This window comes from Diabrotica undecimpunctata, chromosome 1, assembly GCF_040954645.1.
Source record: "Diabrotica undecimpunctata isolate CICGRU chromosome 1, icDiaUnde3, whole genome shotgun sequence".
Lineage (NCBI taxonomy): Eukaryota > Metazoa > Arthropoda > Insecta > Coleoptera > Chrysomelidae > Diabrotica > Diabrotica undecimpunctata.
The window spans coordinates 129,802,217-129,820,067 of record NC_092803.1 but is presented as its reverse complement, the minus strand read 5'-3'; the positions used below and the strand labels follow the sequence as shown (position 1 = coordinate 129,820,067).

At 33.4% G+C, this 17,851-nt stretch overlaps 1 protein-coding gene across 2 annotated transcripts in view; it reads right to left on the bottom strand.

Annotated features, from left to right (window-relative positions):
• The window catches only part of SPR (G protein-coupled sex peptide receptor), a 1,160,093-nt gene that overhangs the window by 9,326 nt on the left and 1,132,916 nt on the right, over positions 1 to 17,851 (bottom strand). The window lies entirely within an intron of this gene.

Sequence of the window (17,851 nt, the reverse complement as noted above, 5' to 3'; positions counted from 1 at the left end):
AATCCAATCACACATAATAATAATGATTGTTTTGTAGGGGAGAGCGGAGCAAGTTGAGACAAATTTCGTATTCTAAGATATTAACGTTTTGATCGAATTTACTTTTCCCCAAATTTACATTTTTGTATAATGGTACAATGGTATCAATATTCCCCACATGGTGGAAAGTTGATATTAGCTGGGGGCAGGTTGAGACAAGTATATAAATATTAAGAAAATAGACATTAATATAAAGAAAATTAAAGTAATTTATTTAATGAAAAGAAGTACAACAGTAAAAAGTAGAATATATTATTGATTTTATTCACACAAATTATATTTAAAACTTAATCTAAATCACTAATTTCAAAGTCAGTACAATGAATATAAGTGTCCGTTTTACTGTCTTTCCCACATTCAATGTGGACCCTTTTTTTATATGACTACACTGTATCCAGTCTTGACCAAGTTTGAATTTCGAGTAAGGCTCCAAATATATGAGACACAAGGTATCATCCTCTTCTTTAGACTCAGATTCAACCTTGATCATTTCCTTTAAAATTAATTTTTGTTACATCTTCTCTTTCTTTGAGCCAGTCTTGATCATTTTATTTATTTTTTTTTTACTTTTTTTATTGTAGCATTTTTTTGGCTTCTTTTTATTCAGCTTCTTTTCCTAGCCTTTCCTTTACTGGAGTGCTTGTAAGAACTTCAGATTTCAAGGTTTCCTTTCCTTTTTTATAAGTTTTCCTCTCCAGCTTTTAAATATGGACGAATTTGTTGAGGACTCAGCGTAGACAGATGTATAGTAACATTCTCTATCTGCAACTGAGCTTGACGAGAAGTCAGCATCAGTAAATACATCTTTGTTGTAGGATTCGTAGGATTTATTGCTTCGGGTAGTGCCAATTTAGGCTCATTAGTTTAATGCGTCACTTATCAAAAATATTCTTAAAGATCATTAGAATCGAATATATAAAAAATGTGAAATATATATAAGTGACTTTTAGTTTGGATTTAGAAAGGCTTTGACAAAAGAAGAACAGCGCTCACCTGTTTCGTCGACTACCAGAAGGCTCTTGACAGAGTCCAGCATAAAAAATTGTTGTATAAACTACAGAAAATGAAGCTCGACGAAAAAGATCATAGTTCAAAACCTTTATTGGAAACAAGAAGCGACTTTAAAATATTCCAACCATACTACTAAAAGCGTCATTATACAAAGAGATATCCGACAACACGGCTTTGTCGTGTGTCCATTGCTCTCTAACTTGTGCTGTGAATGCATTTTTAAACAAGCACTTCACGGCGCTGAAATTGGTATAAAAATAAACGGTAAATATAATAATAATATCAAGTATACAGACTATACCGTTCTAATAGCAAAAAATGAAAGACTTACAAAATATACTAGACAGAGTTAATAATACAAGTGAAGCAATGGGACTAAAAATAAATCTTCAAAAAACTAAAGTAATGGTTATTAGCAAAACCGATGAAAATTGTTGCATTGACCTAAATAACACTCAATTAAAACAAGTTCACAAATTCAGATACTTAGGTGCTACATGATAAGTGGGATCCAAATGTGGCTTTATCGCAGAATGCTCAGAATATCATGGACAAAATACATTACAAACCGAACAATATTAAATACCATAAATAGAGAGTTAGAACTTATAACAATGATTAAGAAAAGAAAGACCTTGTACCTACTCAACATAATGAGAAATGACAAATATAACCTGCTACGATTAATAATTGAAGGGAAGATAGAGGGAGTCTCTCTCGGGGGAACCTGTAACCCTATAGAGCGCGTCCGCAGGTGGCGGATAGGGGAATGCCCTCACCGGCCCGTTTGCAGCTAGGCCGGCGGGTAGGTGGGAAATAAAATACCACCCGTGGACCAACAGGTGGGATAGATAGGACTCCTAAGCCGTAGAGAAGGCAACCTATCTAAGAGATGGATACTCTGATTTAAAACCCTGGTCCACCAAGTTGGGGGTTGAGGCATCGGGTCAACTCCTCGATACTCGGAAAAAATGATCAAAGGTTAAAAATTTCAGCAAAAAGCCTTGGAATTCGGACGGATTAAACTATAAACAAAATTCGCAAAGAAAATGGATTATGAATTTGGGTGCTTGGAACATACAAGGTACAAAGGACAAAACAGGAGGAGGTCTTCCGTGAACTGAGTAAAATGAAACTAGACATCTGTGTATTAACTAAAGTAAAGAAAAAAGGAAGAGGAAATGAAAAGATAAACGAATACCTGCATTTCTATAGTGGCGTAGAAAAGAGCGAACGAGCTGAAAGGGGAGTGTCTATAGCAATACATTAGAAACTGAAAAATGTATTAAATCATGGCAAGAAATAGATGAAAGAATTATCCTCATGGAAATTAAGAAAAATGGCCATGAAATAGTGGTAATTGAAACAAATGCACCGACGGATGACTCAAGGGTTGACAGCAAGGAAGAGTACTTTAACAAGTTAAAAACTGTTCAAAGTCACAATTAATAAGAAGAAAGAAATTTGGATCTTAGGTGATCTTAATGCAAGAACTGGAAAGAGCTCCAACAGTGAAATAATAGGGAGATATGGAGAAGACATTCTGAACGACAATGGTCAAAGATTAATAGATTTTTGCGAGGCACATTCTTTGAAAATATTAAATGGTTTCTTCCCCCATAAGAATATACACAAATTTACATGGACGCAGCCTACCAGGAATTTAAAATCAATAATTGACTATTTCATTCATCGTAAAGATTCTATACTAAAAACGAAGGACGTAAAGGTGTTTAGAGGGCCAGAATGTGGAAGTGATCACCATATGATTATTGCAAAAGTAATGGTGACATTTAAGAGAGAACAATCAAGTCACAAAAATGATGAAGTAACAGACAGAGGAACAACCATAGAAAACATAAAATATAACCTGGAAAGCTTTAAACAAGATTCGACAAAGTTCTTATATAAAATTAGAATAGCTCAGAAAATAAAAAATATAGAAACAAAGGACTTAGACCCTGAAAGTCTGTATGAGGTAATTAAAAAATATATTCATGAAGCGGCAAATGAAGCACTGGAAAAAGTTGAAAATCGGAAAAAACGAAAACCTGAATGGTTGTCAACGGAACTAGAAGAGAGAGTTCTCAAGAAAAAACAAGCATATCACATATGGCTTCAATCCAAAGATCCTCAATACAGAGAAATATACGCTAAATGGAATAGAGAAGTTAAAAAAGACGTGGATAAGGCGAAAAATATAAACTGGGAGGCTAAGTGTGATGAACTGGACAGATTTATGGGTGGAATAAAAGTGGCACAAGCTTGGAAAACATTAAAGCAGTTTAGGAAAAATGAGAAAAATGAAGACAACATTTTTCTCATAAAGTTAAATGAATGGGAAGAATATTATACGAAACTGCTGAAAGAGGATAGAGTAGAGTACAGATGGAAAAAGATAAGGGAATTAATAGACAACAGAGACGAAAGACAGGAAATCCCTATAATAACATTATCTGAATTGACGGAAACCTTAAAAGAGGTTAAAAACGGAAAAGCCGCAGGGCCTGGAGACATTCCCATAGAGCTGGTTAAATATGGGCCGACTGCACTTTTAGAATTAATAGTAGACCTTTTCAATAAATGTATGTGTGGAGACCAGGAAATTCCTAAAGATTGGAATAAATCTTATATAAGCTCCATATATAAGAGAGGAAATAAAAGAGCCTGTTCCAATTATAGAGGTATTAGTGTGACGAGCTCTGTGGGCCGGTTGTACGGCAGAATATTAAAGAAGAGGGTTGAAAGACAGATGCAAGATATTGAAGAACAACGCGGCTTTCGTACCGGGAGATCCTGCCTTGATAATATATTTATCCTACGACAAATAATTGAAAAGCGTGTCGAAAGACGTAGAGAGACCTTTTTGGTATTTATAGACCTTAAGAAAGCATATGATAGTGTCCCGTTAAAGAAAATGTTTGAGGTCCTCGAAAGGTCCGGATTGGATTCGACGTATATCCGAGCGATATATAAATTGTACGAAAATGCAGTTAGTTGTGTAAAAATTGGAACCAGAACCTTAAATGAATTTAAAGTCACTAAAGGCCTAAAGCAAGGATGCTGTTTGTCACCGACACTCTTTAAAATATACGTCCAAGAAGCATTGAGGAATTGGGAAAATAAATGTAGATTTATGGGCATCGAAGTGGGACAAGAAACTCTGTATACATTGTTGTTTGCAGATGATTAGGTGGTGGTTGCAACCGATGAGGAAGATATAAATTATATGAATCGAAAATTATTTGAGGAATATATCAATGAGGAATATATCATGGGGGCTTACTGTAAACATAAGCAAAACAGAATATTTAAAAATTGGAGGAAATACCACAGATCTGAGGCTTGAAAACGCAGTCATAAAAGGCTGCAACCAGTATAAATATCTAGGAAGCATCATATCAGCAGATGGCAGAGTTAAGATAGATGTACAAAACCGAATAACCCAAGGAAAAAAATGCATACGAATACTGAATTCATTACTGTGGTCTAATAAAATAAAGATGCATACCAAACTTCGCGTATACAGAGCAATTGTAGAAGCAATTACCACATATGGTGCCGAATGTTGGACGATGACAAAGAATGAACGAGATAAAGTAGACGTTGTGAAAATGGATTATCTTAGAAGGTCATGTCGAGTATTGAGAATGGAAAGAATCAGGAATAAGGAAATACGAAACCGTACAGGAATTAGAGATACTCTTTCAGATAGAATACAAGGAAGGCGATTACAATGGTATGGTCACGTGATGAGAATGGAGGAGGAGCGGTGGCCAAAGAAAGCCTTAACGTATGTTCCGCCAGAAAGAAGGAAAAGGGGAAGACCACCAAATTCCTGGAGAAGAGAAATTACAAAAACAATGCAATCTAGAGGCTTAGAAGAGGGAGATTGGAGAGAAAGGAAAAGATGGACGCTGAAATGCGGGAAGCGGCAATCGCCGTAGGACCCCCGTTATATGATGATGAAGATAGAGGGCCAAAATGGGGTAGGCAAAAGAACTATGTCATGGCTTCGCAATATCAGAACTTGGACTGGCATTAACGTTCAACAATTATTAAGAGGGGTGCAGAATAGAGAATATTTTGACGTAGTGATCGCAAACCTCAAGTAATGGAATGTACCAGAAAAAAAGAAGGAATATCGTAAATTTTCGCTGTTTTATCTGGACTGTTGGTCATCCAAGCACCAACAAAAGCAAAATAACATTTTTTAAAAGGTCAGTAGACTGATTTGTCAACAAGAAGATACCATTTTATTAACAAAAATTAAGCACTTCAATAGAAAGATGTGATTCATGGTTGTCCAAAAATAACAAACAAGGATGGTCTTTAGTAAATCCCACATGATCTTAAAAATGTTTAATAAACTTCAAAAAAATGATTAGGATGTAATCCATCCCGATAGGTATAAAATTCAGATGCAGTCTGATGGTCCGTTGTTGATAAAGTGGTCTTTGAAAAATTCTCGTGTAAAAAAGAACATCGGAGGAACCTAATTTCCTATGGCGCTGACAGCCAAGACTATAGTAACCGCTTGCTTGTCCTCTTTCCGCTGACGTAGCATTACCTACTTGACGTACTCCTTTTTCTGCTACAATTTTATTTGGCCTCTGTACGGTTTTCACCGACATTCCATATATCTTTGTTTTTAAATTTGTACTTTTCCAAAACGCATTTCAAATTATCAAAAAATAGGGCAACATTGGTTTTATTAAAGCTGGTTGCACGTCTAAGACTCGTAGCTTCAGGCTCCCTGATTGATAGTCGAATTTTGTGGGTGTGCAACTGATTTAACTTGTATTTATCAAAATTTGATAATTACAAGTTAAAGCAGTTGCACACCCACAAAATTGTACATCTAACTTCATTCATTGTCATATAACTATCCTTTTAATTAAAAAATCCAATAAATTACCACACATTTCTAAAATATATCTATGGAATAAATGTAAATAACTTTTAATAATTTAATAATATAAAACATCACTTTCATTTAACAAACAATTACATAATACCTTATTCCTATTTCATTTGGTAATATCTCCCCCTTCAAGAACTTCCCCGCTAATTATCAAATAGTTACAATAAAACAGATGATCACCCATCACCAGCAATCCAGGATAGTTTGAACTATGTTTCACGAGTCATTAATTAATAATTCTTGTACAGGCATGTAAGTAGTATTTTGGTTATTTACTATTTTATTTCAATTCAATAGATTATCTTATACCGATTTGTGGGTTTTTACTTTGTCTGCTTCATCGATTTTATTCATAATAATAATTACAGACATGTAATATTGGCATAATTACTGTAATTGTTATCTTTATAAGACAGCACCCTAATGTGGGCTTTGTAATTTCAGCATTTAATTTACCTGGTACCGTTAGACCTGAAGATGCTTAGCAAAGTGTAGTAAGCGAAACCGGTCGTTTTGGTGGTAAAATTAAATTGATTGTGAGTAAGTCTTATTTTATTTCTTTTTTACCTATTAAGATATTAGCTTATGAACTTGATCTGGCTAATAAGAATGTAATTGCTTTACCTGATACATGTAGTAACCACAAAATGGCTACAAAAGACTGCTTTACATTATTTATGAAAAGACACGATCGACTATTAATCAGGGAGCCTGAAGCTACGAGTCTTAGACGTGCAACCAGCTTTAATAAAACCAATGTAGCCCAATGTTTGTAGTTGATCTGGGAAAATCTGTCTTGGTTTAGCATATCCCATTGTAATCTTTCGACTGTCGGATTCGTCGTTCCTATTAAGCAAAGTCATTTTGTCGATCTCGAACACCATGCTGCTTCGCAGAGGAAGCAGGGAAAACTAGATGGTAAGAGCCTTTTGGAAAGCTGCTTAATTAAGAACCGAATGAAAATGATAATGATAAATGAGCAAGTGGAAATGGTAGGGGAAGTCAACGACACAGCGGAAACAATAGAGACTTTCACTGTGTAAGAAATAAAAGAAATCATATATAGCATGAAAACAATAAAAGTGCAGGAAACAATGGTATTCCTGCAGAACTAATCAAGCATGGGGGAGAAGCACTTATAACGCGGATAAGTAGCATGCTGACAAAAATCTAGGAGCGAGTGTATTTTTTTCATAACTTATATACTAAAATTAAAAAATTTCTTAAATATAATCCTGAGCTCTTAGTGACAAAAGCAGACAAAGGTAATATTACAGTCATCTTAGAAAGAACTCACTACTTACAACTGTGTTCTTCTCTTATAGATAATGATAGATCTTATGTTTCACTTACATCCAATCCCACTTCTTCTCTGCAAAGAAAATGCAATACATTAATCGCATCCTTAGCCTCTTCCAATGAGATTGACCGTAACACAAAGAAAAAACTAACAACATATAATGGGAACATTGCAAAGTTTTATGCTTTGCCAAAAATCCACAAACCAACACTATCCGGTTCGTCCCATAGTAGCTTCCATTGGAACACCCACTGAAAATATCTCAGCTTTTGTTACAGACATACTTACTAATGCATATAATTATGAAAGTCAATATTACATTAAAGATTCCTTTGAGATGGTAAATAAATATAATGGCTACATACTACCATCAAATTATGTCCTCGTTAGCCTTGACGTTGTATCCTTATTCAGCAATGTTCATCTAGGAATATGTTTGACATCAATAGAGATCAACTGGGACCGTATTAGAAGTTGTTGTTCCATGTCTTACGACAGATTCATCAGCATCGTCGAATTTCTCTTTAACAACACTTCTCATTTAATGATAAATTCTATCAACAAACTTTCGGTACCCCTATGGGAGCTAAGATTTCTCCTATCATTGCAACTTACGTTATGGATTATGTATTAGACTCAGTCATTCCTTTACTATCCTTTAATATTCCATTTATTAAAAAATATGTTGATGATATCATTTTGGCTATACCCAATGACAAGGTAGATGAACTATTAGATACTTTTAATGGTTATGACCCCTACATCCAGTTCACTATAGAGAGGGAAGGTGGTAATTGGTCCGTCCCCTTTCTCGACATAAGGATGATCAGGGAAACCAACAACATCAAAATAGATTGGTATCAAAAACCGACCCATTCTGGTAGATACCTTAACTACAACTCATACCATAACAATTCTACCAAAGTCAACTTAATCAAACAGATGAAAAATAGAGTAACAAAACTATCAGATCCTTCATTTCATACAAAAAACCTACAAATCCTACAGAAACTTTTTATTTCAAACGCTTATCCAACACCATTAGTTAATAAGATTTTGTTTAATACTATCCATGACGAAGATATTACACCTTCCTTCGCGACTAACAATGCTGATCCTGATGTCTTAAGTGGGAACCCAGTCTCGAATACTCCTATAAACAAATATTTTTCATTACCATATTTCAGAGATATCACTCCGGGGTTAACAAGGATTCTGAAAAGTGTTGAAAATACCTTTGGCAATAATAATAACAACATTAAACTTAATGTGGCTTGTAGATCAGCCCTAACAATTAATAATCTTTATTCTAAGATAAAAGATAAGACTCCCATAGATAGGCTTAGTAATATTGTCTACAACATTCCATGTCTCTCTTGCAACAATTCCTACATCGGTCAAACATCTCAATTATTGAAATCACGTATTGCACTACACAAAAGTGATTCTCGACTTCACTTTATAATTAATTTTCATTAACACAAAAAAAAATATATATATATATATATATATATATATATATATATATATATATAACATTCCCTTGCTTTTCTTAGATACATCTCAATAAGATGCAATAATACATGAACAATATAATGTAATTAAATAAAGTAAATCAAAATAATATTTCCCTATACTGAGATTTAAATTCATTCGTTTTTTACCAATGAACCTTAACGACATAAAGATTCATAAGAACAATGAAGTTGTCAGCGCTTGCGTTCTGGCTAAAACAGAACCTCACTTTTAAACTATCTAAAAATCAAAAATTTAGTTATTGCCGACAATTCAAAGAATTACCTGCTTTTAAATGTAGTTACATTGGGTTTTTCGATTAACCTTGGGTAAGCCTTTACGTGTCAAGTTCAAAGCTACCATACATTTCAAACCTTAAAAAAACTTTTTTTGCACATAGTAACAAAAAACACCACTATGTTACTAGCTAAGTTTTTTAATATTCTAACTCTACAATTCTAAGTTACGGTAAGATCAATAATGTTTTAATAGATAATATATGGTAGCTAATTATAATTTATTCTCTTTCAGCCCTGAAGAAGCCAAATTAATTCTCTTTGGCGAAAACGTTCGGCGAAACAATTGATACACATTAGAGTCTTTCTTGCAGATTTCCCCAATATTTAAGAGTTTACTATATATATATATATACATATATATAGATATATATATATATATATATATATATATATATATATATATATAGATATGTATATATATATATATATATAGATATACATATATACATATACAGATATACATATATATATATATACATATATATATATATATATATATATATATATATATATATATATAGATATGTATATATATATATATAGATATATATATATATATATATATACATATATATATATATATATATATATATATATATATATATATATATATATATATAATATAGATATCTGTGATTCCGGTGACAATTATCTGTGTTAACCTAAAATTATACAGTCAAATATATATAAACAAATAAATGCAATGTTTTGTTTTTTTTTTAATCCGGTTTTTTCTCCTTTACAATCTCTACCCTATATATTTTCTGTTATATGCTAATTTTCTGTATACTTATATTTGCGAGGTCTTTTTTTAAATTTTGATACTGTCAAGGAGTGATCTAATTATATGTACAGCCTTTGTATAACCTTACATCTAACATTTTTCTTAAATTTCTCTTTAAATATAATGTGTAATACTTTATTTTGGTCTGATCGGCTTGTTTATGACATTCAACATAAAAATATATTCTAAAATATAACTGATCGTATTGACATATTGAGCTTCTTCTTGAGTTGAATTATATTTCGTTTTTAATGGCAGTTAGAAAGTTAATTATCCCTTGTTTGTGAAAATTCTCAAAAGTTACGTAGGGTTGAAATTGCCTTTGTATTAGGACTTTCTCAAGCAAAATAACCAAGTGATTCGCCGAGGGCAAGGAAAAAATGTCCAGTAAAAAAATAATTTTTCGTGTAAAAAGTAAACAAGTATATTTTTTGTATGTATAAAATATGTATTTAGTACTGATTTAAATAAGGTAAATTCTCAAAGCATTGTATATTTTTTTTCATTACATTGATGTTACATTGATGTTACATTATGTATGCTAAGCTTTGAATTGTGGAGCAGTTAATAAAATTAGTAGTAGTAGGACCTCTATAATAAAAATCTGTATGTCTCCTGCAGTAGATTCTTAATTAGTTATTAACAAATTTGGTAAAAAACGGTAAATTTTCGGTTTTTATATCTATCAGCAAAAAGTGAAGCATTTAAAACAAATTTGAGAGTAAGAAATTTATAGAAAGTCATGTAAAAACCATCAAAGTGGCGTTTTTTAAATGTTCCTATCCTTATGTGTTTTTTAGAAAGTTGCAAAATAAGTCAAAAATTTCGGTTTTTTATAAATGTTAATAATTTTTTTTTAAATAAACTTATAACCTGTACATTATATGTAATACTGGGTTTTATGGTGCTTAAAATATGATAAAAATTTCAAATCGATAGGTCAAATAGTTTAAAAGTTATTTATATTTTTTATCTCAAATTAAATTTTTTTGCAACAATATAAGTCATATAAATTATGTAGTATTATATATCTTAATATCTTATATTCTAAGATAATTACAATAGTAGCTTCTGGAAGCAGAAGATTTATTCTCTTAATAGTACATAAATAAAATAAAGAAAAATAATTATAAATATTGCAAAATAATTTTGAAAAAAACAAAAAAACAAAAAACGATTTTTTGCTTATAAACAATTAAAAACTATTTAATTATTGCCCGCAAGAAAAATATTTTTTATGTTTAGAAAGTCTTTTTTACAAATTTTAAAGAAAAAAAGTTGAACATTGGGATGAAGTTATTCCTTTTTTTTAATTGATAGCAGCTTTGTTTATTCAATTAAGTGGTCATCAGATCAGATTATTAGGGTCATCTAAAAGAACGTGCTTTACATTTTTAAGGTGCAAGTGCAAAAAAGATTGCATTTTAATAAAATCGTCTACAAAGCTTTAAAAATAGTGGTCCCCAAAATCGACTGGCAATAAAACTAGCGGGAGCAGTGGAGGAAGAAGGAACTGTTAGCTGTATCTCTGGTTCTAGTTTATGTATTTCGACGTTTCTTTTTTTTAATTTGTATGTACTCCTTGCGTACATTACAAATATGTATTATCTAAATAATTAAATTGTTAAATAAACCGTCTAATTTGTTTAAACAATTTTTTTAGTAAAATTTGAGGTAATTACTGTAAAACAAAAGTATTTTTGATTAATATATACTTTTTCAATAAACTTCGTAAATAATTTATTTATAATAGACTTTATGACAGAAACAAATTATCCTATTCTATTCTAAAAATACTTACACAATAACTTCTAGAACAAAAGGGAACAACTATCCATAGTAGAAAAAAGGAAGTTAAGAAAAAAATGGCAGCAATACAGAGCTCCACGAGACAAAACTAGTCTAAATTATGCTACATAAAAACTAAAAAGGGAGATACAGAAATTAAAAAATTCAACAATTTATTCTTTTTTAAGTAATTTAACAGCTGACCAGAACACAGATTATTCGTTATGGAAGGCAACAAAAAGAATGAAGAGACCAATTACTCATTCTCCTCCTATCAAGTTGGAAAACGGCAACTGGGCTAGAAGTAACAAACAGAAAGCAGAACGATTTGCAGATCATTTAGAAAGCACGTTCAAACTCAACGACAATGATGTTGAAGAACTGAGATGGGAAGAACCATTCCAAACTGAAGAAAGAATAACGTTGACATAATTTAGAGAAGTATCAACAGAGATAAAAGAGAATATAAATCATAAGAAAGCTCAAGGATAAGATCTCATAACAGGAGAACTATTCAAAAACCTACCAAGAAAAGCCATAGTTAAGCCGACACACTTAATAAATGCTGCTTTTAGATTGAGATATGTTCCCAGACTCTGGAAAGTAGCCGAAGTAATTATGATCGCCAAACCAGGTAAACCTCCTAATGAAGTAACATCCTATCGACCAATATCACTTTTTCCAGTGATGTCAAAACTATTTGAAAAACTTCTATTGAAAAGATTAAAACCAATAACAGAAAGAAAAAATCTTATACCAAATCATCAATTTGGTTTCAGAAATCAACATTCCACTATAGACCAAGTTCACAGAATAACGAATATAATAGAAAAAACATTAGAAGAAGAGAAAGTCTACTCTAAAATCTTCTTGGACGTAGCACAGGCGTTTGATAAAGTCTGGCATGAGGGTTTAAACTATAAACTAAGAACGTTCATGCTTAAACAGAATTCAGGAATCTTAGAATCATACATTGCGAATAGATATTTCAGAGTAAAACAAGAAGACGTGTACACCGACTTAAGGGAGATCAAAGCTGGCATGCCACAAGTGTCTTAGGTCCGGTCCTGTACCTATTGTATACGTGTGACATTCCAGAGCTAGAACAAAACACACTATTGCCACCTTCGCGGACGATACAGCCATATTAGCGATAGGAGACACTAGTGGAGAAGCGACTGATAAGTTGCAACTATCAGTAAATAAAATACATACCTGAACCAGAAAATGGCGAATGAAATTAAATGAGACTAAATCTGCACACATTACCTTTACAAATAAAAAAATAAAAAATTTCTCAGTTAGAATAAATGATACCCAAGTTCTTTATGCAACATCAGCAAAATACTTGGGCATCACTCTAGAAGCGAAACTGCGCTGGAAAGTCCATGTCAAAAAGAAAAGAGGGGAGCTTGATATTAGACATGACATTGTATTGCCTAATTGGAAATAATTCAACCTTATCCATTCATAATAAATTATCCATTTATAAGCAAGTGCTGAAGCCAGGGTATATGGGTATATGGGTGCCAACTCTAAGGTTGTACCAAAGTTAGTAATCTACATATTAATTAGAAACTTCAAAACAAAGTACTGAGAACCATTGTTGATGCTCCTCGGTATATCCGTAACAGCTACCTCCACCAGGACCTGGGTATGGAAACTGTGACCGAAATAATCAAGAGAACAGCAGCAAGTCACGAGCAGAGGCTGCATAGTCATGTGAATGTCGAGGCAATCCAGCTTCTTGACAACACTGAACTAAAGAGAAGACTTATAAGGACCAAACCATTTGAGTTAGTGTAAATGTGTAACAGTTTAGTGTAAAAAGCAGAGTATAGTGCTGTGATGTTATTGCATGTTAGTTGTAGTGCATTAGTTGATAGATAAAATAAGAGTAAGTAATAGGGTAAGCCCTTAGATTTAAGTATTGGCTGTTTATTAAGTTAGTTCAGAAAATAACTGATAACTGGTCACTTGTCACCAGATAGCAGTATACAAACACCGCATAGGTATTATACAAAAAAATTGTTACTCTTCGGTTTCAAAACTTTATATCTCTGTATTATTGTTCTCAAATTTTAATAAACCACTGAACTTTTAACTCTTAAATTCTAAAATGGACCCAGATACTCTCTTGTCAACTCGCTAGCTAACTCCTCCTTTTGGATCTGCTGCCAAAAACGATCCTCGATCTGACGTCCTAACCAAAATTTCTATCTTCTCTTGGATACTTAATTTTCCTAGCCTAAGCTTCTCCCAATGCAATGATAATTTATAACTTTCAAATGCTGTTAACATTAACTTCTTCACTGCTACCATTCATAATATATGAAATCGCCAACAACTACCACTTTTTCAAATACTTTCTATTCATAAAACATTTAAATCTACCTTATACGTTAAATTTATTATCTATTACAATCTAAACTTTTTCAATTTTCTTCTTCTTTGTATTTTAAAATCTCATGTGTTTTTGTGTGGGGGATATCGGGTTTTTTGGTCAAAAAATAAAACGATTCTATTATCTTGTCAAAGTGTATTGTTTTATTTATTTTTTTTTATTTTTAGCTGGATTCAAAGAAAAAACGTGCAACGTGGAGTGAGGATGATTTAAAAAAAGCATTGATTGCTTTTGATGAAGGGATGTCAGTCAGAACTGCATCCAAAACTTACTGTATTCCCAGGCATACGTTATGAAACCACGTAAGTAGTGGTGTAGCAACCAAGAAGTTAGAGCGGAAACCTTGCTTGGAAAAACTCAAGAAAGAGAACTTTTTCAATGAATTTTACGACTTGCTGAAATTAAAAATCCAGTTACAGCGAAAGCTCTTCGATGCTGTATATTTGTGTTTTGCGAAAAAAATAAGTTGCAGAATCCATTCAATGAAGCAAAATGTTTGGCTGAACGCAAATGTCTCAGTAATTCCTACTGACGAACTCAGAGGTTGTCAGAAGAAAGACGCAACATGTGAATCCAGGAAGAGCTGCAAAATTTAATAAGTTTATTATCGATAATTATTTCTAGAAACTAAAAAATATTGCGACGGAATTAAAGCTATTTGACAAACCACAGCTCATCTATAATATAGATAAAAAGTTTGTCTCCTGTCTCTCCACAAGTCTCCTTAAGTTTAGGCAAAGAAAGGTAAAACATTGCTACACTTTGTTGCTTCTGAACATGGGAAACATTTTAATATATCGTGTCATATAGAAATACAATTAGACAGGTCATTTCTCCAATGATCATTTTCAAAGGAAAGTGACGCAAGCCAGAATGGGAAGATTATTTGCAACCTGGAATAGTAGTAGAAATGACAGAAAAGGGATCAATGACTACAGCGACCTTTATCAAGTAGCTACATCATTTTGCCAAATACAAGCCTGCAGGGAAGTTCTTCTGATTTTTGATAGAGCATCGTTACACTTAGATCCAGGTATTTGTGACGTTTCTGAATGTCACAGAATTGGCCTGTACCACTTACCTAGCAATACAACTTATGGGCTACAGCCTATGAACAAGCTGGTATTTAAACCATTCGTGTCGTATTGAGATGAAGTTCAATTACATTGATTGACAAATAAAGGGGAAGAAAACAGACGGATATTTGGAAAAATCTTCAGCAAGGTATGGCCAAAAGCAGCGTCCGCAATGTCACTTCTGGATTCCGAGCTACTGGAATTTACTTTTTTTATCCAAAATCTATTTCTGGCTATGCATTTGCTGTTTTCTATCCTTAACAATGCCCTAATCCAAAAGAAACGGTTTGGAACCTGCTGAAGCATCAGAGATTCCAACAGTGCAAAAGAGTTCTCGAAACAGGAGACGCCAATCCAGTAATTCTAGTTCTTTAGAAATTGAACCATTTTTGTAAGGGATAGTTCACGTGACGACAGCCATAATGATGATGATAATAGCGACAACCCTGACGAATTTGACTGTTTTTTTCAATAAATTTGGAAAACTCCAGAGCCGAGAAAGAAACTCCAAATCCCTAGACGGAAGGCACTAGCTGCAAGTAGTAAGGAATGAACTCTTCGCTAAAAGACAAAAGTAACAGAGTGGTAAAGGAAATAATGCCTCAAAGGTTTTAGTTAGGAAAGGGAAAATAATTCCGGCGAAACAGAAATATCTGCAGAATTCTAGCAATGAAAACGACTACTCTGCTCCAAACTGCAGTGAAGCATCAAAAGTCGTTTACTTGTTTTTTTATCATGTGTAGGGTAGACTGGGGCTAGTTGTGCCACTTTGGACAAAATAATTTTTAACATTTTTTTCGTAATTTTTAGGGCTGTTAGATTACTTTAATGAGGTACTATTTTTAATTGGGAATCATTATTTGGGAACATCAGCAATTTTTAAGCAATACCTTACAGTATGTAAATAGTTTTACAAAATGCACATATTGTCACAATTTGCCCCAATATGGGGTAAGTTGTGACGAACTTGGGGCAGGTTGTGACAGTAAATATTTTTAAATATAATAAACTTTAGTTGGAGAATAATAACAAAGTTTCCATAATAAATTTATTTTATAGTTAAGTTTAGATACATAAATGTTTGATAAATGTTAATGTAAGAAACAAATGTGTAGAAAAACATCTAGTGAATTTAAAGTAAAATAAAAAACTTAATCGCTATCGTCAATTTGTGCTGATTCTACTTGTAGTTCTGAAGAGTGGCAGTTTATACAAACATAATAAAGATCATCTTTTGTGCACTTTACATGAGCCCACCTCTTGCATTCCATACATTGCACCCAGTCTTCTCCTAACCTAGACTTTTTATATGGTCCCATACAAACTAAGCAAAAGTAATCTTCTTCCTCTTCTTCTGAGCTGTCTTCTCTTTTTCTTGTTGCGGTCTCTTTCTTTGGCGCTGCTTTTTTCTTAGGCAACAGTTGTTTTGAGTCAAATAATTTTTTCTTTATTTTATCCTCTTTGCACTTTATTGTTTCCTTCCTCTTTAACTCTTCACTGCGAATTGTCTCCTTGACAGGTGTGCTAGTCAAAATTGCAGATGTTAAGCTCTTGCGTTTTTTATTTTTTCGAGGACCAGCTTTTGGCAGAGGTCTTATATCCATAGGGCTGACAGGCAGAACTTCAGCATGGAATGATCCTGGTAGGTTGGCCTGCGATGATCCTTGTTGATATGGTCCTGGTTGATAGGTATGGGAGGGTCCTGGCTGGTTAGCATAATATGACGACGGTTCAGGTTCATCGAGATGCTGAAACTCTTTAAGCTGCCCAGCACTGGCTTCCTCATTACCATCTACGATGTCAATAGGCCTATTCAAAGGTCGGTCGGTCACCGAAGAACACAGAAAGTCTTCTTCATTAAAAATGTTTCTATTGAATTCCCATATTCCTGTAGAACGAAATCCTGCCTGAACATTTGTTGGTGTTACAGCTTTAGGTAATGCTGTTTTCACTATACTTGGGATGTCATAAATTGAGACTGTGTTTCCAGGATGAGATTTCATCCATCCACACATGGCGTCGTTTAAAAACTTCTTAAATGGACCAAAAACGGAAACATCCAGTGGTTGAAGTCTATTTGTTGTATGGGGAGGGAACGATAAGAGAGTAATACCGTGCTCTGTACAATAGTCAAGGACTTCGATATATAGGTGAGCACTGTGGTTGTCTAACAGAACTAAAACCGGTGATTTCTTTGAGCACCTTACTTTTTTTACAAAATGCTTCATAAAAAACAAAAAGTCCGGGCCTGTTATCCAGCCACTTGGGTTAGCAGTACCACAACAACCTACTGGCCCATCACGTACAAAATGCTCCTTGTAAAACTTACGTGGAAAAACGAACATAGGAGGAACTGAGTTACCCTCTGCGTTAATAGCAAGAACCATAGTAACATTGGTCCCCCTCTCAGCTGAAGTGACACCACCAACTCTTTTCTCGCCTTTCTTCGCTATGATTTTTACCGGTTTTTGGACAGTCCCAGTCCCTGTCTCGTCTATATTCCAAATATCATTAGCTGTAAAATGGTTTTGACTTAATACTAATTCGAGGTTATCAAAAAAGAGTCCGACATTGTGCTTGTTGAAACTTGTACTCCGACTTAAGCTGGTAGCCTCAGGAACACGAATAGACACATTATTGTTACGTTGCATGAACTTTGTAAACCAATCATTACTGGCGTGTTTTGTTGCTACCCAATTCTCAGGCACAAG